We start from the raw sequence: 20745 nt of genomic DNA, 5'->3' as shown, positions 1-20745 counted from the left end.
AGCGTTTATGCTGCCATGAGTTTTGTTTCTTTTAAATAGTGTTTTAATCCCATTTTGGTTTCATTAGTTTATCATTATAAAATATATATTGTGTTCTGAAATCTATAAAAAGTGTTTTGTTAATGAAATTAGATATGCAAGCCTGTTCATGCTGATTCTTCAAACTTGTCAATAAATCTCGTTTTAAACGGTAATTTAACCACTGTCATATTCTACATAGTGTTAAATCAGTCCTAAATGCTAATATTGACGGGTTTTAAAAATGGAAAATATATTTAAAGGAAATAAACTGCCAGCTTTGTTTGGAGTTCATACTATTTTCTCCATACATATTTCCGGAGACGTTTTATGTTGTCCCTCGTACAGAAAAATCGTTAAACTCCGGAATTAAACGTTTGCAATAGGATAGCACAAGCATATCACATTCTTCTTTTAACATGAATTCAAATATTTAATCAAGTTTTGTTCCTTCTATAAACTTCAATTCTCTTAACCATGATCCAGCACTGTAAATGAAGTCCTGTCAGTTATATGAACTGTTCGCGTGGTTATTGCATAGCATTATTGTCAAGCTACGTTTCTTCCTGTGAAGAACAATGCAAATATTATGTTACAGAATTTACAATGGCATTGCAAATGATTGCACACATCGAGTATGTGGCCTCAACAGATGCATGGTGTTACTTAACATGACAACAGAGCAGAGACAGCATAGGAAAGAAAGATTAGTCAACGGATAGTTTTTGACATAAATTGATACAATTAAAAATCAAGTTCAATGTATCCCATCGTTCTTGCAAATATGGCGAGCGTAGTTTTAGTAATAATATATATATATATATATATATATATATATATATATATATATATATATATATATATATATATATATATATATATATATATATAGCATGAACTGTTAAGTAGTAAGAGCATATTGTGTTTTTGTTCCCGCAAAAGCATATGTATTGAGTTAAATGTGGTGTTTCTGTATATGATTATAGAGTGCATCTTTTTCATAATACAAATACGGTGATTTTGGTCAAAACATTAAAATCATATAATAATTCGCCGCTCTTATGATATAATTGAATACGACTCGTTGATGTTACTAATTTACGGAGGACCCTGTTGATATATGTTATATTTGAAACTTTGCCAATACAACTGTAAACAATAATTTAAATCTTTAAAATGCATATTACAATTATTGCTAAGATGGATATTAGTATTTCATTTACCTTAACGTGTATGTGTGTTGCTGGTGAAATATGCGAACATACTATTGACGAACTTTATATTCGCAAAATTACGTTTAAAATACACATCGAATGATCAAGTGATTAATTCCTTTATTATTTTCTCGTAAATAGCCCTTTTGCTTTAACTTGAAGTCTGTAAACTCGTTATACACTGGATAAATTGTCCAATGTATCAAATACCATTCTGAAGAACATGTGCTTATTATATTTAGTAACACAAACACATATACTAGAAATTATGAAAACGTATGCGGCATCACAGTATTATTACCATTAAATTCAAAAGTCTTACACTCTTGTTGATAAGTATTAAACTTGTTATTGACAAACTCCCCGTGCAAAATGAAAATGTCTTCAGTTTATTGAACATCATATGTAGAAATATGAAACCATGTATTATATATTGCATATTATCTGATTTTCTCATGCTGTCTATTTTGCAACACTGAAATATTATTCACTAATGATATACATTACTTTCAAAATATCTTATCATCGCTGGATGTGAACTTTTGAAATGCATTGCGAAAATTGCGTGCAATTAGATAACATAATAACATGAAACTGTTAAAACTTATATTCGTCCATTTCAGGACAGGATGCCAATGTATGTGATTACTCGGCATTGCTGTGGAATCTAAGTTAATGCTAAACAAATAATATGAGTCGTGTTCTGTTAAAACTGGGCATAATGCATGTGCGTAAAGTGTCGTTCCAGATTAGCCTGTGCGGAGCCTGTGCAGTCCGCACAGGCTAATCAGGGACGACACTTTCCGCCTAAATTGGATTTTTGCTAAGAAGATACTTCATTTAAACGAAAAATGTCATAAAAGTGGAAAGTGTCGTCCCTGATTAGCCTGTGTGGACTGCACAGGCTAATCTGGGACGACGCTTTACGCACAAGCATTATGCCCAGTTTTCTCAGTTTAAGGCCAATATGTTCCCAGGAGACGCGGATGAAAGAGACGCATTGATTCAGACTCCCAGTGTTAATCTAACTGTTACATCTCAAGCCTGTAGACACGACTTATGTATAATTAATAATGTTTGCGAAGACAAAAACAAGTCGAGTCCAGGAAAATAAGTTATAAAGATAAAGGCGTTGATTGCCACTTACAGCTAAGCATTGTAATATTTGATTAATATGTTATTCAAGAACTCGCGAAATGTCTTGTATTGAGGTCATTTTTATTTATTGAAATTGAGTACCCCGGGTAGAGTACCAACGGGGTTCACAGAGATTTACACGCGGGCTGGGCAGAATGTAAACACACCGTTAAGAATGTTATTGTTGCAATTATCTCAAGTTATTTAAATACATTTTTTGAAAAATCTTAAGCGCACATAAGACTGCTTTTTTCTTGCGGATTGTGCCGATATCTTAAGGTGAAGAACAAATCATTGAATACGTTTGAAATCGATGCCAATGATCAATTGTACAGATGTAATCATTTATTTACCATAATTTTGTACAACATTTTTTATTTTACAGTAACAAATAAAGATGTAGTTGAATGACAGCTATTATTTTCAGTTATTTACTGTTAGTCTCGCATGGAGTCTGTCAACAGGATGATGATACGTGTTATCTAAGTCTTTTTGTTTGACAGACAAATATATAAATACATATGCAACACATCCTAAGTCATACGTTATCTATATAATTATACACATTGACATACAAATAAATACATATGCAACACATATTAAGTCATAAGCTCTCTATATAATTATAGACAGTGATGTACAAAGACTAAGCAATAAGCATAGAAGGTGAAACTTTTTTCTATCTTTGTCATACGAGAAAGAAAAACTTACACATAGTACACATAATTTAAAGCTAATGCTTAACCCATTTATGCCTAGCGTCTAAAAAATATGCCTTGGCAAACAGCGTAGACCCAGATGAGACGCCGCATGATCGAGATCTCGAAATTCTCTTCTCATTTGTTTAAAGGCTCAATAAAGATGAAGATCCGTAATTATTTACCGATTTTTAAATATTTTTTTTGTAAAGGTTATCAAAAACAATATATATATGCTATTGGACATAAAAATAAAAAATAAGCAAAACAACTTGTTTTGAGCTCAAAATAATGTATCCTCCAAGTCAATTGTGTTTACAAACAACCAGTTTATTTACATCGCTGTTTACTCGGAAAACAGAAAGTGAAAGTGACTCATGTCACCAAAAATATAACGATGATTTTTAACGTTTTCCGGTATCACCCACAAAGTAGGTCTCTTCTAAATGGTTAAAACGTTTGTAGTGATCTAATAAGTTACTTTCTGCTGGTTAAAAGTTGTTAAAAATAGAATCAAAATTGAATTTTCTTTCGGCTATTTTTAGCATATGTCACCGCTCTGAGGCTACACATCACGTTAGTTGCAAAAATGTAAACATTTCTTCCAATTATGAAACGAGTTTATCTTCCATAATTCTTGACAACGTTGTACCTAAGCTGTTTTATTAGCAGTTTTCATGCAAGAGTAACTGAAATCCGGTAAAAATCAGACCAGCTGATATGCATAATAATTGGATTTGTCACCTTTATAGAGCCTTTAATGCACCCTTCCTTTATTTACTGCACCGCTCTTTTTTTAATTGCACTCCTCTTTTCTTTAGTTTTGCACTCCTCTTTTTTTCTATCTCGTGGCCATGACATAGCTAACTCGTGGCCACGAGTTACTAAGTCGTGACCACGAGATAGAAAAAAGAGGAGTGCAATTAAAAAAAAAGAAGAGTGAATGTCACCTCTATGCCACCGTACAATAGCCCTTTGGGTAAAGGTTTGTGTTTAATACTCGTTTTCTAGCAGTAATTGTGTTAACCCTTTGCATGCTGGGAAATTTGTCGTCTGCTAAAATGTCGTCTGCTAAATTTCTTAAATTAGCATTTTCTTCGATTTTTTTTCAAAGAATACTATCAGAATAGCAAACAGTTTTGATCCTGATGAGGCGCCACGTTCTGTGGCGTCTCATCTGGATCCAAACTGTTTGCAAAGGCCTTCAAAATTCGGTTCCCGCACTGAAAGGGTTAAGCTCGCATTTTATCAAAGGCACTTGAGATATACGTGTGCATAATAGATATATATAGTATCACCCAATACATTTTTAGGAATTATGAAAATGTATGCGGTATCAGATTTGTAATAACATTAAATGCAACAGTCATGCACTCTGTTCGAAATGTATAAATGTGTTCTTTGCAGGGCCACTGTTAAAAGACGCATCGATATAAAACCATTATTTTATATTTCGGACCGCTGTTTTACTAACGTTTCTCTATTTTCCCAAACAAGAAATCTAATAACTATGGTCATAAATAATAATTAAATAATTTTCTTAACATCATTTCACTTGCAACTACGTTTTGTACCGTTGTATGTGAGGCTTTTGTAATGTAATGCGTAAACCGGTGCAATGAAATAAAAGTTGCACGACACAGTGAATAACTAATCTTCAACCTTTACAAGACTGGATTTCAAGCTTTTCGATGATTCGACATGGCTGTGGACATTAAGTCTATGATAAACGCATATTATATATCCCAGGAGACATGGATGAAAGAGACGCGTTGAATCGCACGATCATTCTATGTATTACACTAGAAACTTGTAGACACGAGTTATGTATAATTAATATTTTTTGCGATTACAAATCAATCGTCTCTAGGAAAATATGTCGTAAATTGTAAAACGCCGATAATCCCTTACAGATAAGCGTTGTAATATTGGATTAATATTTGAGCCGCGTTCTGAGAAAATTGGGCTTAATGCATGTGCGTAAAATGTCATGCCAGATGAGCCTGTGCAGTTCGCACATAAAGGATCTTGCATGAGTAGTCGCTTTATATTGAACTTATTAAACGAGTCATCTAAATGAAGATAAAAACGAGGCTTGGCGAGTTTTTAATCTTTATTTAGATGACAAGTTTAATAAATTCAATATAAAATGACCACGAATATTATATTCTATTTATAATATGACCAACACATGTTCTCTTTATTTTATGCTCTTTTCACCGTGTATTCACATTGTAAAAGAGTTTAACTGAAGAAATTCACTGGAATAATGACGTTATTTCGTCACAAAAATGACGTCATTTCACAGTTATATAACTAGTGTAATAACAGCCGTGTAATAAACAAAAATGAGCATAACATTATTTCACTCCTGGAGCGAAGGTCATGTTATAAAGGCTAATCAGGAACGACACTTTCCGCCTAAACTTGATTTTCGGTAAGGAGGGATTTCCTTGAAACTAAAAAAATACCATAAAAGCGGAAAGTGCAGTCGAACACACGCATTTACGCTTGCAAAACAACAGAAAACATCTAGTTCAGAGATGCTTGGATTGTTAGACAAAATTGTTCCAGTATTGCATAGTCAAGTACATTGCAAAAACAGTTATTCCTTCTTTACTGTTTTACATGTGATGTTTGTGTTGCATTTGTATAGGATCTGGCACGAGTTGTCATATCACACCATATTTTATTAAAAGAGTTCAGGAATTTTGTTTGTAAGTGAACATTTGGCGAGCTTACTCACGAATTTCCTGGACGAGTTTAATAAAATATGGTATGAAAAGACGAGTGTCAGATCTTTGTACCGCATGCTTTTAAATGAGCAAATTAAATAAATATGTACGTAAACATAATGATAAATCTTGAATGTTGTTTACATTTCGTGACGTCATTTGACGTTGCAACATCATTTCAGCAAAATAACAAAATGCGATTGGTTAATCGAACGAAAATAAGCCAATAGAAACGCTTGAAAGTATATTACACATATGTACGATACAGAGGATATTTGTTGGATTCGATGGAATACTAATTTTATTTCACGAACATGATCATATAAAATAATATTTGCACGAGTGGCGCAGCCACGAGTGAAAATTTGTTTTTTTAATGATCACGAGTGTATTAAAATCGATATTCCATCGAATCCAACAAATTTTCTTTTTATTTCATGCTTTTTTTACCGTTAATTTACATTGTAAACGAGTTAAACTGGATAATTTCGCTTGATTTATGACGTCATTTCGTATAAAAATGACGTCATTTCAAAGTAAAACAGTGAAAAGTATCTATTTGTCATTATTATACCTCACTTTTATTTGCAATGCTAAACTCCCATAGGCCATCGTGACATAGAAATACTGTCAGACCCAGCGGGAATAAATTTACTGTCCAAAATATACTGTATCCCGCTGCCATAGCAATCAAGTGCCACCAGCGGGAAAAAATTTACTGACAAAAAAATACTGTATCCCGCTGCCTTAGCAATCACGTGCGGAATGTTCGAAAATTATACTGTCCCATTCGCGCATGCGCAGTACGCAGTTTTGCGTGTCCGTTGTATTTGGGTAATTAAAATATCGATTTCAGCTGAAACTGTGCTCTAGAATAGATAAATGCCATTATTTAAGCTTTGACAGGAGTCAAAAAGAAAATCAATTTAGTATAAACGACACGCTTACCTCAAAGGCAACTTTAATCCAATGCTAATAACAATAAAGTTACAACGATATACACTTCCAGTGTCTGTTCTTAAGGTGTTATGCATGACAAACACACAATCCGAAATACGTTTTGGATTCGTTCGATGCTTTAAACAAATATTTTACTGTAATAAAAAAAACACACCACGTCTATATTTTGTCCCAAAATGTTTCGTCACCGAAATGACGTCACACAAGTACGTCATAAATTGCGTAATAAAGTGATGAAAATAAAATACGGAAAGCTGGTTCTGTAATAGATCTATATTTTTAAAGAAATAATTGACAACTAAGAAAATTGATGGGATAAATTTATTACTAGGTCGGTGCCGAATAAAGCGAAGTTCATTTTGCTCTGCCCGTAAATCTGAACCACTCAACATATTAATGGTTGTTCATTGCTGAAACAAAATTCAATTATTGAATATTTAAATTGTTCATGGTTCATATAAATTGTTCATGTTTTAATAGTTTATTCGGTATAATAAAATAAATATTACATATCTGACAGGGTGACAGTAAATTTGTCTACTTTCGGAAAAATACTGTCAACCTTGGCTTCGCCTCGGTTGACAGTATTTCCTCAAGTTGACAAATTTACTGTCACCCTACCCTGTCAGCCATGTAATATTTATATACTGTTATTTTTCACTGTTTAAAACAATGAAATACCAGTTTTATTTCACAGCTATTTCTCTATAAACCGGCGGAAAGCATTAAAAAATATATGTAATGGTTATATTACAGGGTATGGCATATGATAAAAGTAATTATTTTATGCTTTCCGGTAGTTTATAGAGAAATATCAGTGAAATAAAACTGGTATTTCACTGTTTTTAAACAGTGAAAGATAACAGAAAAAAATGAATATTTTTCACTGTTTTACTGTGAAATGACGTCATTTTTTCGACGAAATGACATCAATTAATCAATCAATCAATTATCCAATTAAACTCTTTTACATTGTAAATTAATGGTTAACAAAGCAATACAATAAAAATAAAATAAAACGATTAACTTGAACCGTAAAATATCTACTTCTTAAAAGTACACTCCTGCGCCACGAGTGAAAATGTGTATTTTTTATTATCACGAGTGAAATAAAATCGATATTCTATCGAACCCAACAAATATCCTCTATATGTTTAATGTTCTCTAAACTCCGAGTACTTTTAAGAAGTAGATATTTTACGGTTCAAGTTAATCTTTTATATAAACAGCTAATAATTATAAAAGTGTAAACTATATGTCACATCAAAAATGACAGACGCCATATTTATTTACCATTTCTTACACAAAATATTACTTTCTACAATTTAGCAAATTGCTAAGACAAGTGTTATTTCTTCCATATGTGTATGGTTAATCTGACATGGTACCATGTTAGAAGGGGAATAACGCGTTTCGTGTACGTCTGTTATAGGACATTGGTTACGAGAAAAATGACCCGTTTTATGTAAAGAGGTATGCACATTCTTACATGATTTGTTAATTCAAACAATATTGTATTAACTAGCTCCGGCATAATATTATTTAGGAGGCCCTTGGTAAGCGTACTGACGACCCTCGTCAAGTGTATTGTACAATACAAAAAAATTTATATGGAATGACGTTTGAGCGAGCGGCAGATTGTGAACAACTCAGTAAAGATTTCCTTAATCGCTGTGCCACATTCATGTAAGTAAATCCGTATGAGTGTTTCTTTATGTAACGAACATCCAAATGTAGAAATCATTCACACTCAATGATGTCAAGTGTTGCAGACCATGTAGATGATTAAATGAGTCGTGTTCTGAGAAAACTGGGCATAATGCTTGTGCGAAAAATGTTGTCCCAGATTAGCCTGTGCAATGCGCACAGGCTAATTAGGGACGACACTTTCCGCTTTTATGACATTTTTCTTTTAAATGAAGTATGTTCTTAGCAAAAATCCAATTTAGGCGGAAAGTGTCGTCCCTGATTAGCCTGTGCGGACTACACAGGCTAATCTGGGACGACACTTCACGCACATGCATTATGCCCAGTTTTCTCAGAACGCGACTCAAATAAAGACAAACTTCAGCTGCAACAGCATGACAGAAATCCTACTTTAGCTCACGGGCATTTACTGATATTAAGTGACTAATTGACGTGACCATCTGAATGCCATGTGCCTCTTACTCTTCTTTTATTCAAAGTTATGTTCACATGAATGGAACCTCTCCGGCTTGCGTTGAAAGAACAAGATGTATTAAACGACACCAGGGTAATGGTATGTGACCGCGTTACCATGTAAACATGCATTATTCGCTGGCACCATCATATATGCCAGTATAGGTCAAATCTAAACATGAATTGTCCATTCACTCTTTTAATGGCCGTGATTATCAGCACACGGCATTCACTTTGGAATCCGGGAGCAATTTATGTTGCACAAAAGATTATTGATTTAGCTCCACTCAAACAACAACGCGGTCCGTGTTGTTCATCATGCTATGAATGCTTATCACGTTCAATGATCTGTATAATTCAACACCGTTTGCTGCTTTCTATGTTCGTCCGCAGTACAATTTCGAGAATTACCGGTAGATGATATTTGGATCTACTTTTTCAGCGATCTATAAAAACAAATGTTATTCCTTACGAATAAACAACAAGAAGACATCAAATGAGTTTTGTCCCCTTTACTTCACAAATGTTTATATTCGGGGTATATATATTATATATATATGACTGTTGTCTAGCATTGGTTATGCGATCACAAGAACCTCTTATGTAGTTTCAATGCTTATTTTTCACTTTCAAGAACATTTTCATTGCAACAATAGATTACACAAAGACAGTAAAAAGGCGTTTATTTATTTAAGGTTGTAAAATTCGTTCTGGTTACAAACAATACACAGTTAAACCAAATTTGAAAGGAAGCTATAATTTACTTTAAATGCGCATCGCGAGGATTTGTAAAAATAAATAAAACTACATTGACATGCTTTAGTTTTCTTTATGAACAAGATCGTCAGCGCACACGTCTTTTGTTTGCCGTTGATTAATTATTGATTGCTTCGGTCGCCATTGGCTTTTTGCTACCCACAATACCCACAATTTGCCAGTGTTTCATTAGCAAAGTCTGACTCGTCGGGACATGGATCTTGACCTTTCTCGTCAAGTATGTGCAGGCATCAATAGACATGCGTTACGATATGGCGATGCAATATGTTCTTTCTTATATCTATTGCACAGCGACCTTTATTCAATCCATTTGTGTCTTGTTCTGAGAAAATTGGGCTTAATGCATGTGCGTAAAGTGTCGTCCCAGATTAGCCTGTGCAGTCCGCACAGGCTAATCAGGGACGACACTTTCCGCTTTTATGGTATTTGAATTTCAAGGAAGTCCCTCCTTGCCGAAAATCAAGTTTAGGCGGAAAGTGTCGTCCCTGATTAGCCTGTGCGGACTGCACAGGCTAATCTGGGACGACACTTTACGCACATGCATTATGCCCAGTTTTCTCAGAACAAGACCCATTTTATTTGTCTTCATTGTTCGATGTGAGTCTCACTCAAACTGTGCTTCAAGGGACTTTATCACAGATTTGGGCATCTTTTTAAGTTTGTAATTATATACTTTAAATTGTTGCATGCCAGCGTCAGAATTAAAGACATCCAGTATAAAAAATGATATTGGATAAAGAATAAAACGCACATGATCTGTTAACACGGACTTTTTTATTAAAAGTCAAACGCCTAAACAATAAGGCCACCTGAGCTCTTATTTCATACTTTATATAAGCAATCCTCGTTATGTCACAAAATATAAAGAAAGCAACAGAACTTTCAACATTATTAATCCCTTTGATTAATGTGCGTTAAGTGTCGTACCAGATTAGGATGTAGATTCCGGACAAATTAACCCATTTATGTTTAATGGACTCTCCCATCCTTCTAAATTGGATCAATTTATTTAAAAAATTAGGGATGTCTAGTATATTTATTTCTAAATTTAGAATATTTCTTACAGAAATTCCTTTAAGCAAACAGCGCAGACCCTGATGAGACGCCGCATCTTGCGGCGTCTCATCTGGGTCTACGCTGTTTGCCAAGGCATTTTTTTTCTAGACGCTAGGCATAAATGGGTTAATCATGGACATCGGAAAGTGTTGTATCTGATAAGCCTGTGCGGATTGCACATTCTAATCTGGGACAACACACATTATATACAAGGAGAGGCGTATGTTCTGAGTATGAAAAAGGATATAAAAGGTCTGGCCCTATTAGGTTGTAGACCGAACAAAATACACGATTTTTACGGGTAATACTTTGTTCAAACGAATTTGGCTTGAATTTTACAATATAATCAATTACAATTAGATCGAACATCGCTGCCTCTACAGTCTTTCACATCAAACTTAAATTGTGTGATATCAACTGCAATATATTCTATACACATATTACGCACGAAAACATATATATATAATATTATAACCCTCTGTCACTCTGTCATGCCTGTCTTGATACCTTTACAGAATGTTACTTCTCCGTGTATTGACGAAGTTCAATAGAACCTAGAACTTATGTTCAGCAAAATATGACTGGGTTTTGCGCGCAACAAATATGTGGCTCGGTTCCAGGTCAAGTTATTAAAATTTAAGGGTAAAAATTATCTGGCTCGATGGTCATAATTGACTTTGCTTACATAAACATTCCCGATGGATTGCAATCTAATTATACACATGTATATCGTCATACGCTATTGAAGTCAATATTTTTCTTATGGATATATTCAACGGCATAGTTTTAGTTGAATGTCAGTTGCCTTAATAGACATTCTCATTTCATCGATTCCATCAATTATCAGATTGATTGATGTACCTGAAAACTATAGTATATAATATTTTGTCAGCAAATGCATTAAGGACAACACCGAAGCACAGCGAACAATTATGTGTCTAGCAACCATTGTCTACATGTATATAAAACGCGGTCAATTAAATTATGTTTTAATTTGTTGATGTCTTTAAGTAATAATATGCATTGTCTACTGTTTTTTATATTGTTTTTATGAAAAACACAGGTTCACATTAATTTTATAAGCCGAATTATAAATAAAAGGCAAATTTCGAAACAGATCTATTGAGTTTAAGAAGGGGTTAACAATAATGAAATCTAGGACACATATAACTCCTGATACTTTCTTGTTTTGAGCCTATTTCCTATACAATGCAGTACAATATATACAACGATAATGATGGTAATCGTATTTTTGTATCACTATTTATATTTGTAGGCCTTTAGCTAACGATACATATATCTTAAGGTCAACATTTACAGAACTGTGCGACGAGGGCATCAAGCCTTGCAAAAAATCCTATCATTAAGCAAGTGTCGTGTTTACACAAGTTGTTCATAGGGATCACACAAACTTAGAATTGTATACTGTATTGTAAGTTATGTGTCAACATGCACGTTGTGGAGTAAGGTTGTGTATTAGGGGTATTCCACTACGACCCTATTCCCCACGATTTGTCCCGATTTCCAATATTTTGAGGTCTGGGACATTCGTAACTCAATCGGCGAAGGTCCTAACGCATTCGTGGCTAGTCGCGGCGAGTCGTGAGCTCCCAAAAGATTGCGGCCAGTTTTTTAACGTGTTTAAAATTTCACCAATACCTCCAAGACTGAATTTAATCGCAGTTGACTCGTAACAGTGTCGTAGTGCGTTCTTGGGAGTCGTAATGGAATCTTAGGTAATTTGTGACTTAATCGGGGAATCGGTGATAACGTGATCTGTCAACGAATCATTTACGACTTTGTCAAGACTCTAAAGAGTTCACCCCGATTGAGTTGCGAGCCCGCTAAGATTCTCGCGATTAAGTTACGAAACAGTTACGATTTTGTAAAGAATGATAAAGAAATAATATTTTTCCATCATTTTTGTTGTCGAATAAGCCACAATAAGTAGTATAGATGCGTAGGAATTAAATCACGAATGCGGAGCACGAGTGATTTGATAACACGAATCTATACTCCTTAGTGTGGGTTATTCGACAACAAGCCATCATAGAAAAATATTATTTCTATTTTTACACGATTCTGATTGATTTGCTTCAAGCTTTTGGACGTGAACTATGTTTTTCAATACTTCGCCCTTCTTAGTACAAAGTTCACTATTTAGTGACTTCATTGAATTGTACAAACATATGACGTCATTTTCATTCATTAATATTTTGCAAATGACGTCACTTTCATTGAGAACAACACTCATAGAAACTAAATGACGTGTTATGTGTTAATTCTTCTGAAAAGCTGACATGCTATAAATTTTTTCTTAATTACGTTTCTTAACAATCAAATTCTTAGCAGGCGTGGTCATGCCACTTATCACCAAATATACAATTTGTTGTTTCATTACATTTATATACGTGCTACATTTTTTACATTTTTTAAGAGCGGTATTTCAGCACGTGCATTTAACTGCAATATTTTCTTTATTTATTTGGATTTATTTTCTAAACATTAAGCTCCACCCATGATTTATTGCAGAATAACCCACACTTTATTTCCTTCTTTGTCTATAGAAAACAAGTCGCGTGCCGTGTTAGAATCAATATCAATAGGTATTGGCGCCGAATTCATGGGTGCGTTCGGTGAGGTCCTAGCTTAGTCGTGACCGATCTGCATCGTTCGTAGTACAGTCGCAGTAGATTCTTACACATCGTAGTGAAGTCGCGACCCTATTCGCAAAGCTTCAACCGAACCCCGCGATTCGTCGTAACTCACTCGTACCACTGTCGTAACTGAATCGCAGACTGTCACGAGTCTTCCCGATTCAATAAATGTGAGAAATCGCAGCGAATCGTGGGCTTTTTTTCGTAGTGGAATAGGGCCAAAACAGATTGCTAAATAATCGCACTTTGTATTTAATATCGCAACGCATAAAAAAGCACTGTTCTATTAAAAATATTCACATAGAATATTTACATCTATGTTTCGTTATGTGTTGTACGTTTTAATATGAATTGACTTTGGTTATTTCTTTTTTTTGTGTGTTGTAGTTTGTTTGCGAGAGTTTATTGTGAATAATAATTTATGGAAATGTCTTCTGAAACGTATCTTAGCCCATTTTGCCTTGCGTCTAAAAAAGGCAATGCGTATGAAACGGCGTCTCATCAGGGTCTGCGCTGTTTGCTTGAAGGAATTTCTGTAAGAAATATTCTAAATATAGAAATAAGTATACTAGAAATCCCAAATTTTGGAAATAAATTGATCCAATTTCGAAGGATGGGAAAGTCCACTTAGCATAAATGGGTTAAAGTCAAATAATTACTAAATAATGCAGTTCTAGCTGTATTAAATAAATATCGCAGTGCATGATATAAATCACTCATCAATTGAAAACTCAATACTGTCATGGACATGGAATGTGTGATCATTAAAATTATAAACCCTGAGTGCGGAAGTTTTCACAGCATGGCGCGACCCGGTTTACACGATTCATCATTCAACTTCAGTCGTTGCTATACAATCATGCGGCGATGCATTCAAATGTGAAATTCAAGTCGCCTTCATCGATGTTTAATGGAAAATCAATAAGAAATCAAGACGCCGTCTCTAGTACGATATTCTCGTATATCGTTAAGATACAACACTATTATGTCCGTACAATAACCTCAATACGCCGCTATTTGAATCTTATCAATTATTGCAGTATAGACGATAACCTCACTACAGCATTAAAATAAGTGTATATAGATTGGTGAAATTAACTTAAAATTGAATAATAAAAAATGGGTTACCTGCAACGTGAAGGATACACAACATTACGGAAAGTACTATCCACTTATTTAGTGACCTCATGGCAGTAGGTACATGAGGCCAATCCATCGCCAGTGGAATAACACTATTGTATTTCTTTGAAGCATGAAATTTCTTCATCTTTATCGTATGAAGGGCGATTCTTAGAGGTGATCGTAGAATTCCTTCTATCTCTGAAAGTAAAGCAATATCGTTATCGAATGTGATATTCCATTTTATGTACACATAGAAGAAGAATAAAAAATATTATTGTTTGCACTGCGCATTGTGCCAACTTTAAATTACGCAGCAACGTTGAGCAACATATATAAAAAGGTTACAATACACTAAGGATGAGATATTAATAGATTGGTACAATCAGCTGGTTACTGCTTTACAAATAACTGAAAAATTAAATAATTACTACAGATATGCGTTGAACCTACCGATGACTTTCCATTAACTCATATATACCGTACTCAATAAAATGCTTAACTTCTTCAATTAGAGGGAACGTTTTGCTAGATTTATGTTTCATTCTGAATCACAACTTAATTACAATTGACGCTCTAATCCATTCTCGAAATTTTTAATTCCTTAAACGATCATGGGAAGTCAACTTCCTGTCTCTTTAATTACATTAATTAATATATTTGAACTTGAAATAATGAAATAATGGTCGAATTATAAAATCGTGTATATGTCTTTTTGTAGATTACAGCAGACTAAGCCGTGCTAAAATTCATGAATTAAAACACGGACTCTAGATGAGATATAGCTCCGTGATTGAAAAAAACATTTTCGTGGGGACATACTCCTTCAGTAACTTCCCAACCCGAGGCCACATGTGTACGGATATTTCTACAAACTTACCAACCCGAGGCCACATGTGTACGGATATTTCTACGCACGTGTGTACCTGTTACAAAGTGGTGCTGTTGCGTTTAATTAATACCATTCACAATATAACATTTTTTTACTATATTGTTTCATATAGAACCCATACATTTGAACGTTGTTAGGTTTTACTATTTTTGTGTTCGTAATAATCCATCGCCTTTTTATATTCATTTCGGTAAATATCCGCCAGATAAGGGCGAAGAGAATAAAGACACTGAAATAACAAAGCATTAACATGACACTCTGATGCGAAAACTGATGTTAATTTAACCCATTTATGCCTAGCGGGCTCTCTCAAGTTATTTAGAAAATAAGGGATATCTAGTATATTTATTTCTATATTTAGAATATTTCTTACAGAAATTCCTTTAAGCAAACAGCACAGATCCTGATGAGACGCCGTTTGCCAAGGCCTTTTTTCTAGACGCTAGGCATAAATGGGTAAACTTTTGTACTTTACCTCTAAGAAACCGTTCTTTAAAATGGCTCGAACAGGTTAAAAGGTACGTTTCACTGAATTTCAGAAATAGAGTGTGAACATCTATCAAGATATCTAGTGCATAAACAACATGATATTCAAGCCGTTAAATGTCTGGAAAAATTGGTATCTAGTAAAATATCTGAACAAAATAGGTGCATGCCTCGTCTGTTCGGTAGCCATGTTTCACATGCGTTAAATTCGTTACATTTCTTTAGGATCATCTGGGTACTTGCAATTATAAGGAATAAGGACACTGACCAATTGCCAGCACTATGCAGTATCTATCAAATCAATAACAGGTTTCGTTGTGTAAATATGTTACTGAATGGAAGCTTTAGCCCAAAATATGGAGTTTTGTTTAATCCAAAAACAATCACTGCAAGGTATCAGTTGACCTTTAAAAAACGTAACTAAATGTGCTTTTATAGAACCACCACATTCGCCTGGCTTTAATGTAGCCATATTCGATCCCCCTCCTCCCACCGCCTGTTGTTCGGTTTAAACAAACACCCAGTCCATAAGCAAACAAGTGTTGTATTACTTATCACGTTGACAATTGATAGCCCATTAAAAATCGCGTATGATGTTAAAAGGAAATACAATATCATAATTATTTGAATTTCGAACGATGATTACGACGATAGTAATTTGCTCTTGATGTTGAATTTTCGTTTAATAATGTTTGATGTTTGGTCGTGCATTTCGGCCATTTAAATATTGCTAGATGGTGTGCTGCAAGTAAGTTGTGTACAATGCAAGCGCTGAAACACAAATCTCGGCGTGTGACATGTATTGAATTCATAAAATAATATTGGCACTGTTTCATATTCCACAAAGTTTGAATAAATACCTCCTGACAATGTGTTTTAAGCGAAATTAAACCTTTGAATAAAACACATGCCAGCTTTTTTTCTGTCTCTATTTTCATTAAGCATAGTCGGCTATGCTGATTATCTTATTAAACATTTCGGTAGACGTTCGCGTGACATATACATTTTACCCATGGGAAGAGACAAAAAGATTGCGGAAGTCACGGACAGCAATCGGATAACCAGTGAAACGTAAAAAAGGTATTGACTTGCAGATCGATATGCAATGAAACACCCATGAGCAACATGACGTGTTTTTTAATCATATTAAAAAAGAGTGCATACATATTTTAAACACGAACTATAACACTAATGACTAAGAAAACAATCCAAAAATGTTTGATTATTAATAGATGAAAATTATTCGAAGTCGGTAAAATAAGAAAGCGTGGACAACAATTTTCATCAATTATTGTGAAAGTACGTTATTAGCGAGAAAGCCTATATATGCGTTAATAAATTTAGTTCAACTCTTTCAGTGCTGGAACCGAATTGCGCAGGCCTTTGCAAACAGTTTGCATCCAGATGAGACGCCACAGAACGTGGCGTCTCATCAGGATCCAAACTGTTTGCTATTCTGATAGTACTCTTTGAAAAAAAAGTCGCAGAAAATGCTAATTTTATAAATTCAGCAGACGACATTTTAGCAGACGACAAATTTCCCAGCATGCAAAGGGTTAACAAATATCAAAGCACACGCTATGCAGCATAAGCTTAATAGCTTGTACTACCAGACGGCCCAGGTTTGAATGCGACTGAAGAAAATGTGTTAAATTAAACTTGTTTCTTGCTATTATTATTACTATATTTATAAAAATAAATCAAGAAAACGAAAATCTCTGAACACGTCTTCCTAAGATGATTTGAAATATTTTTACCAAAAGTCACTGTCAATTTATAGCTCTCTAATTGCATTTTATTTGCGAAACATTATTATTGTTTAACATATTCAAAATGTTTAATGGAGGCAGACGATACAGTAGATCAGTGAATTAAATTCAAAATCCCTTTTGTTTCTTTCTGTAGAACTAAAGTTGTTGATATTTGGCATTCAAAAGCATCTATTACAATTTCACGGTGCCTATACCATGTGACCTTCTAAGATTTGTTTTGGGAGAATAAAGCGCGACCCAGTTAACATTTTTAATGATGTCTTTTTTAATATTTCACCATTTTAATGGGATAAAGTGGAGAGCCCGCTCATCCGTGAGAGTTTTCTATATGTATCATGATCTTTTAAAACAAATAAGTATTTTTTCAGTAAAGTGCAACCGCGCGTTTGTAATATGAAGTCCCCACACTGATCCGACATTATTTCTAACCGTTCAAACGCGCGGTTGCACTTTACTGAAGTACTGTTTGGACTTTAGCTCTTGTTAAATGTTTAATATTGCCTCTTTTAATTCTTATACGATTTATTGTTATATGATCATAATCTTGGAATAATAGAGGAAAATGAAGAAATATAATTGCGAAGTGCGTTGACCGGACCTTTAAGGGCATACGTTAGCGATTTTATTTCAAAATCAAACGATAGTTATTCCAAAAAGAAAATGCAGTCATTATGAATATTCATGTTGTATAGATGGTTTGATGATGTTTTGATACACACATTTAAATGCTAGTTTTACCATTTATGTTTATGTGCATGATAATACAATAAAACAGACAACAACAACCACACAATTTAAATGACATCTATCAATTCTTTACAAACGTAAGTTTCTATACGTAAGGTATCTTTAATCAGTATATATCATATGAAATAAAGTTTTGTTTAATGTTCAACAAAAGGTGCAGAAGCCACCACAGACGAAACCAAATATTTAGTTATATTTATTCCGGAATATCTGTCCAATTATGTTCAAGCACTTTACGCTTACTATTCAATTTCGTTTTATTGTCAATTGTCATTCACGGCAAATAAACGTATGTGAATATTATGAAATTGCAGGTTTTTTTTTTAAATTTTAGTTAATATATAAATAAAATAATGACGTTTACTTTTTCAGAGGCATATTTGTACGTAAATTTAAAACGATATACTTAGCATTGTGCTGTACAATTGTGCTGTCTAAAGTAAGGAAAGTAATAATTTAAATATATGGAAACAATTTACCTGCATTTAAGTAATTCCTTGCTAGATGTCGCAGCAATTAACAAAGTTAGCCTTAAATGTGTTCGGGTAAAACAGACGCTGGTCGACTGAGAATTCAGACCCAACATTTATTGGAAACCAATATTTCAACACGGGTATGAATTCGCGAGAGAGGTTGATTAAATCGAGAGCCGTTAGCGTGACTGTGTTGATTGGGTATGAGCTTATAATTCCCGACAATCAGATGTTTATGTCTGTATTTGATTATTATGCTGTTAAGTCAAAAAGTCGCTACAGCAGTGTTGTATTCCAGTTACTTCGTATAAATGGTTCTCATGATATTTTTCATGTAATGGATGGCCAAGGTTGTCAAACATCGCCATGGTCAATCTTAGTTTAAAGTAATGTTTCTTAATAAATGGTTCAAACGTTTATGCTTTTGGTTCAATTTTTAGCGTATGTGAACATAGCCCTATGATGACTGATACGATCCGGTAGAGATGTCCAGCACTGGTTGATGGGCCACTGCTTTCAGTATTCGTTTAAGTTTATTTAGTGGTTGTAAACATGACCATACTAAGTCATTTTTAATTATTTTCCTCTGTACTTGGCCCAACTCGTTTATCGGCCAAATTTGGGGCAATGGATAAACACTCGGGTTAAAGCGTTTAATGGGGCCTTTTCACATTTTGGTAAACTGACAAATTAAAAAAAACAACATTGTTTCAGATTCGCAAATTTTCGTTTTAGTTATCATTTCTGTGAGGAAACAGTAATACTGAACATTTGCAATGCTCTAGAAAAGCCATTATATGAATCTTTTGACAATTTAAAAACCTGAAAATTATAAAGCGTTGCAACGCGAAACGATTGGAGAGTGCTGTTGTTGTCGTTATATTTTGTGATACTACTAGCATTGCTCATATAAAGTATAAAATACATCACTCATTGTATGAAAACGGATGGCAACGTGAAACGATTGAATTATTTGGAGAGTTCTGTTGTTGTCGTTATATTTGGTGAAACTACCAGGATCGCTTTTATAGGGTATAAAATCCCTTTTTCAGTGAATGAGCTTTTTTTATTTATTTTTTTAAATTTTATTCAAGATTTTTTACTTTATGCTTTTTAGATCCAAAGAATACATTTATAAATATAAAGCATTTAATGAAAACTTTAATACCTGCCAAAATCTGTGAAAAGGCCTCTTTAAAGTGGGTATGCACGATTTTTAGTTGTTCGCTTGCAAAAAACTAAGGTTAATAGTATGCATTGCAAGTCAGTCTGCTCTTAACTACGCGTAGAACGATAACCACCGCATCTGCCTGTTTATACTTCAACACTGGTCCACTGCAGACAGTGAGTGTGTGAATGTTATTAATAGTGTTTAACAGCTTGTGCGACGACATTGGCCAGTGTGTCAACGAAATCTGTATATATTGGCTGCTTTTAGGGAAAACGGCGCTTAATGCTATAAAATAAGTGGTGTCCCAGATAAGCCTGTGCACACTGATCAGTCTGTGCAATGCGCACAAGCTAATCAAGGACGACACTTTCTGATGTTATGGTGTTTTTAGTTTAAAGAGAGTCTCTGGTAATGAAATGAAAATTAATGCATATGCATTAAGCCCTGTTTTCCCAAAATGAAGCTTAAATGATCTTTTCTATTAATGATTGAAAAAAAAGATAAAAGTGATAATAACTTCAAAGTAACCTAGCTGACAAGGAAAATAAACAAAATCACTTTTAAATCAAATCAACAACCAATGAGTTCTAAATTTTTACCTTGTGGCATTTTTTAGTAAACATCTAACATGGACCTTTTCATAGTTTGTCAAATAATGCTCAATATTGATAAA

General features: G+C 34.1%; 1 long non-coding RNA gene across 1 annotated transcript in view; it reads right to left on the bottom strand.

Moving 5' to 3' along the window:
• Window positions 1–19075, bottom strand: part of LOC127850792 (uncharacterized) — a 31832-nt gene extending 12757 nt beyond the window's left edge. Inside the window, exons 1-2 of the long non-coding RNA XR_008035453.1 lie at window positions 18908–19075; window positions 14541–14732 (exon numbers count right to left, since the gene is read on the bottom strand). This is a non-coding gene — a long non-coding RNA (uncharacterized LOC127850792). The remainder of the gene's footprint in view (window positions 1–14540; window positions 14733–18907) is intronic.
• Between the last annotated feature and the right edge of the window lie 1670 nt (window positions 19076–20745).

Source organism: Dreissena polymorpha, chromosome 11 (genome assembly GCF_020536995.1).
Source record: "Dreissena polymorpha isolate Duluth1 chromosome 11, UMN_Dpol_1.0, whole genome shotgun sequence".
NCBI lineage: Eukaryota > Metazoa > Mollusca > Bivalvia > Myida > Dreissenidae > Dreissena > Dreissena polymorpha.
This window is presented reverse-complemented; position numbering and strand designations above follow the sequence as displayed.